Genomic DNA, 6141 nt, shown 5'->3' with positions numbered 1-6141 from the left:
TATTCATTGGGGCTTATGGTGCCGCAACACATGTGCAAACCGCAATGCATCCATTCATAAGGAGCATGTGTTTTCCATTCACATAAGGCTGTTTACTAAACCAACCAATCTGAAAAAAGGTAGCAGTGTACTTTAATTGAAGCCAACAGATTGTATATTAAGGAACATTATTTAAAAATAAAAGCATTTTATCTGAGATGAAAGAAGTTGTTTTGGGCTCCGTGCTGGGTCAGACTGCCTGCCGTCTGTGTGCAGTTGAGGCGGGTGTGATTGAGGCAGTTTCAGGTTCCTGTGATCTCAAACATCCAGCCCAACAACTTGAAACTACCTACATCACACAGCTCCTTGTTAGAGGATCCAGGGACTTGACTGGTGGAGGCAGCACGGACCGGAACTGCAGGTTGAAACACTCAACTCACAAATAGAGCACATGAAAACTAAAAATCCTAGAGGATCAATGTAGGCATTTTATATTCTATTGTAGGATTATGAAGCCCCTTGATTCACATCCCATATCATGACATATCAACCTTCAGTGCAGTTCCAGGACGTTGTGTGTCCATGATGTTTGTGGAAAGTCTTATGTAGAACATCTAACCATCAGGCAGGAGAAGGTCAGATTGCCTCCCATCACACACTTTCAAATCATCTTCTTCCTTTGATGAACCATAGAAACAATATTTGTTTTAGTTACCCAGCCATAACCATAACTTCTTATTTTGTATTACCACATGTCTTTATTTTGTACAATCACAATCCCTCTATTGTTAACTTTGTTGTAGAAAGCGATAATTTAAAAAGGAATAGTCATTGGACATATTCCAGGGCTATGCCTCCAATATTGTTTCAATAATGTTCTTGGAGTGAGGACGATCTTGTAGCCCTCCATCCATCTCCCTCATCATATAAAAGGTTTATGATAAACAATGAATTGTGTTAAACATAATAAAAATAAATCATAAGGCACACAAAGGCGGTCGGCAATTTGTACACCTGAACTGCAGATGAGATTAGGACTTTTGTGGAGAGCAGTGAGATATCTCATAGAAGTAATGGTTTTCTTTTGGGTTCAGATAATTTAGCTAAACTGCACGTGTGTTGCAAAGGTGGCAATATGTTTTACTGATGTCGTCAAGTTCCAAATTGCCACCATTAACTTGTACAATGTTATTAAAAGGGGTTTTACTGTTGGCCACACTATTGAAAATAAGATCCTATTGCCATAAATCTGTTTAGTCCTTCTACAATAGCTGTAAGGATATACAGTCGTGTGGCTTAAGAACAGAAGAACAATGAGGGAATTAAGTGTCCTTTTTATTGTTTTTAATGTTAATGACTTTACAGAACACACAAGCACAAACTCTTATCACTTGAAGTCTCTGATTCTGTCACCAGTTTAACTGCTACCACCTAAACTATTCAAGGGCTTTCCATTCTGATCTACTTTTAACATTTCTGCCTTGCCTCCAGTTCATATTAGTGGCAAAGAATCAAAACACCTACAGAAAGCAAGATATGTTTTATATTTGACCGGGAGTCATCCGAAAGATTGACAAATGCAAAATCCTTGGTATAATTGAATTACAGTTCAACGGTCATGCAAGTACAATAACTGGGATAAAGCTTTTGTGAGACAGTTGCATGACTGGAAGTAGCTGTCCTCTGGTAACAATCAAACGATTAGAGAGCATGTGACTGAGCCCAGCAGCAGGAGGTCAGACTGCTGCAGTAGATCATATGTAACAAGTCAAATCCCCTCAGCAGCGCGGCTCCTGCTCGGCTTAATGAACGTCCAACTGTTTGATCCTCATGAGCAAAGAGAAGTTTGAGAGAAAGCTGTGGAGCCGTTCTGTGATCCTCCAGGATACACCATGTTCCCTGTGTGAGGAGGCAGACACTGACTCATGTCAGCCCGCATGCTGTCGCCACGCGCTAAATACAAGCGCTTCATTTATCGGACATGTCACGGGATGGTTTGGTGGACCATCATCCCTGTGAAAGAGAGAGAGAGAGAGAGAGAGAGAGAGAGAGAGAGAGAGAGAGAGAGAGAGAGAGAGAAGAGAGAGAGGTCAGTTCTGTTCAGTTTCAAAGAATCTTCCATGATCAAGCCCATGCACAACTAGGACCATGGGGGGCTTGGGCCCTTACCCTTGGTCACCCGGAATGCAAAAAGTGCCCTTAATAAAAATAAAATAAAAATATTAAATGTAAAATGTAATTCTATCAAATATAAAGACAGATATGTATAGTGTCCACGAAAAATATGCTTTAAAAATTTACAAAATACTCCATTTGACCCACCCTCTCAGATTAACTTTGAAACTTGTCCTGACTGCCTCCAGCACCCCAGTTCAGTTAGTAAATGATATCACTCAGGTAGTTAGGCATTATGAAACCAGACACAACAACACAAACCTTTTTAAGTTATCCATTAAAAAAAGGTCAGTAGGACTTTGTTTTTTATTTCCTCATTATGGGATAGTTAAGGGTTGTATGGGGTACTTAGGCAATAGGCATAGTATGTTACCCTATGGAGCTGGCCATCAGTGCAGTCACGATTGGGAGTTTGGGGGGGGGGAGCTGTAGCAGAAGTTAGCCTTCAGACAGCTGTTAATTTTTCTTTTCTCGTATCTCCATGAGGTTACACACACTAACTATGCCTAAGTACCTCATACAAACACACTTCAAAAATTCCCCATTTCCCTTTAACCTCTGTAGTCTGTCCTTGCTAGCAATCAAGCTAGTCTAATTTACATTAAGATTTCCTTTCATACAGGGCAACTTACAACATTTGGAAAAATACAAGTCAGATGGAGGAATGGCACATTAATAAAGACAATGTAAAAAGTGTTCCTGTTTCAATGAAAATACAATTGTACCCTTTTTATATCTTCTTGAGCCCATGCCCCACCAAAGTGTCTGTGCACGGCCCTGTGTCATATGAGAGCCTCCGTCTGAAAGAGAAGGAGACCAACAGGAAGGGCCATTCAGGAGACAGACTATCCAGGAGGTGCAAAGCATTCTGTCTTTTGTTGACCACCAATAGGCAGTGAGGGGCAATAAGGCTGCCATAAAAGCACACTATGCAGTAATATACAGCACTTGTACAACTGCCTCCTCCACTTCCTCCAACCACCAATAAACTAGTTGGTCAATTACCCCTGTGGTAAAACGTAAAGGTGGGAGAGAGAGAGAGAGACAGATGGGGAGAGCAAAGAGGCGTTGCACTGTGGCCACCGTGTGGCGCTGCAAAAATGTATGCGCCTGCAGACCTACAGCCGACCACCTTTATTATTATCTCTACTACACTGTCAAAACGTACACTAGAAATTGTTGGGCTAAAAATGACCTTTCAGTAAAGTAAACAAACATTTTTTTAATTTTGTTATCTCAACTATTAACTTTACTGTGTAATGTTTGTCTAAGTTATTCAATTCAAGCGGGTACAACTTAAATTGTATAGGTTTGAGGCTATAGGCCAAGCACTTTTACTTTTGTTAAAGTAAAGTAAACATTACTGACCACTTTGCAGGAACGAGTCCCCAGACGTGACTGAACCACTGGTCAGGGCCGGAGATGTTTTCATTAGAATGAGTTGGCACAACTGTTATTCTTTGACATTCTTAGTGTGAAGAAACTCAAAACCTCAAGTTACAATACATATGAATGATCAGCTGCTATCTCAACAAAAGATAATGAGTTGGCTCATATGTGGGTCAACTTTCCCTTAAGACTTAAGAGTTTTAGTACTAAACTCCAAAATAGAGTGAAGACATTTGCCTTGTTTTGAGTTTTCCTAACTATTCTGTTTTGACCGTACACATTTCATCTCTTCATTTTCCTTTCTTTTCCCCTGCAGTTCTTTGTCCTTCCTGCTAAATCGGCTATTTGTTATTTCTTTATATTTTCCCTTCACTGAATCCCAGTAAACGTTGCCTTCCTCCAGTTTGCGTCCTTGCGCTCCTCTCCTTACACACAGACAGCAGCTGGCTCTTTGGCAGCGGTGGAGGAAGTTGAGCCATGTGTTCCTGATCAAAGCTTCTATACTGAGAAAAGGGTCGCTTCTCATGCAACATAACCGAACGGGCCACTCTTTCATTTGATGGGTCAGTTTGGATCTGCTGCCGCCTCATTGATCCTGTTTCTAACTCTGCTATCTATAGATTTTCCAACATGCTGTGTTAGGGTGTGTGAACCTTACCCTGTGTGGTGTGCAACGTGACGGGCTCTCAAACATCTCTTCTCAGCCATAGGGAGCTGATCTCAATGTACGTTCTGTGAGAACATATATCTTCAAACTGACTCCACCCTTCAGCCACCATCTTGAGCATCTAAAATAAAGGAAACAGAGAAGTAGTTACTTAGGGTGCAACTTTTGTCTATAAAAACAAATACTGATAAAAACTATTAGTTCTTGATGTAAGGTACAGTATATCATGCTTAAGGCAGGACTCAAATGCATATTTTGTGGATGCAACTAATCAAAACAATACTATTATGGGTTGGCGTGATAATGATATTTGCTCTACTACTTGAGCAAGAAAATAAGATGGAAATACCTTGTTCTTTAATGATTGCTTAAAGCCCATGTTTATGTATGTACTGGACAGTACACCTGTGTACTGTTTGATGGGTCCACCATAAAGATGAGTGGAACATGTTTGTCTTTCATCTCTGCCTGTCTGTCCAGAGGAAATGGTCTGCACCATCTGTGTCTCAAGCGTTTTTCAAACTGAAGTTAACAGGAAGTAGAACTCATCAGACTTCAGAAATAGAAGTTAGAAAGCTTTCAGGAAACATTGCATCAGTAGAACTATGAGCATGTTTCCCACGGACTAGACTGGGCTAGAAAATCAGCAAACAGCAGGAGCACATATGAGGACATATGAATGGGTCTGGATATGAGTGTGTTTTGTGTGTGTGTGTGTGTGTGTGTGTGTGTGTGTGTGTGTGTGTGTGTGTGTGTGTGTGTGTGTGTGTGTCCGTGTGTGTGTGCATGTGTGCATGTGCTTGTGAGTGTGTGACAACTGGTAGCACCACAACAGCAAGACAAACGTGCCAACTGCAATTTATTTTCTATTTACAAATACAAAAGCCTCAAGTTCACAGTTTGGTCTGCTCTTACATCAGGGTTTCACAACGGCAGACTGCAGACTGCTTTTATTAGAATAAAATAACGTCTGACAATTTTGACTAACATGAAGGCGAAGGTATACTAATATTGTACTTGTGTTTTTATCTTATTTTAATATATATATTTTTTTGCTTTATTTGATAGATTTTGGAGGGACTGAGTTGAAATGGGGCAAAGAGGGAAGGATAGGCAGAGAACCACCCACGGGTCAGATTCAAACCGGGTCTGCTGCGATGAGGACTGAGCCTCTAGGGGGACGCTCTAACCACTACACCATGAGCGACCCCTCCACACTCACACACACACACACACACACACACACACACACACACACACACACACACACACACACACACACACACACACACACACACACACACACACACACACACACACACACTTGTATTTTTATTTGTACATTATAGCAATACAGCCCAAATCATTTTGGGAAAACCCATTCAGCATCACATTATGAATTACCATAACTTATGGAACTTGTAATTAACCATTTCTAAACAGGATTCTGTAGCATTCTGTATCATTTGAAAATAAAGCATAACATTGTGTAAAGGTGAAAACAGGAAGGCAGCACAGAGTCTTTTTTAACACAAAAAAGCATGACACGTGGAATGTTTAGGGTAATGTGAGCTTCATGTCTTGCTGGACTGTAGCTGAGAGTAATGTTTGAAAACGCACAGACCTACAGGGTGGGTATTTTATACTTTGAAGCTGAATGTAGTATTTTTAAACTGATTATATTTATTTATATTTACAATATAATAAACAAATTGGTTTCAGCGAAAATGACATTTAAAAAGTGATTTTTTTCCCTACTGACTGTATGACAGAACTAATAAATGTATTATTATTTTATCCTGACATCTAGACATTATGTTTATTCATGTGTTTCATAATTTAAAATGTAGTTGAATTGTATATAGCCAATGACTACATGTATTAATGAATATGCCTAGGTTGTATAAAGATGGGTTGTCCTTGATTGGTGT

At 40.0% G+C, this 6141-nt stretch overlaps 1 long non-coding RNA gene across 1 annotated transcript in view; it reads right to left on the bottom strand.

The window, feature by feature from the left end:
* Positions 1 to 1416: 1416 nt before the first annotated feature.
* Positions 1417 to 6141, bottom strand: part of LOC307263384 — a 10533-nt gene continuing 5808 nt past the window's right edge. The window contains exons 3-4 of the long non-coding RNA XR_013845276.1: positions 4202 to 4331; positions 1417 to 1992 (exon numbers count right to left, since the gene is read on the bottom strand). This is a non-coding gene — a long non-coding RNA (uncharacterized lncRNA). The remainder of the gene's footprint in view (positions 1993 to 4201; positions 4332 to 6141) is intronic.

The sequence above is a fragment of the Ammodytes marinus genome (assembly GCF_949987685.1).
Source record: "Ammodytes marinus genome assembly, chromosome: 16".
Lineage (NCBI taxonomy): Eukaryota > Metazoa > Chordata > Actinopteri > Uranoscopiformes > Ammodytidae > Ammodytes > Ammodytes marinus.
Note: the sequence above shows the minus strand (reverse complement) of the source record. Positions and strands in the feature narration are given on the sequence as shown.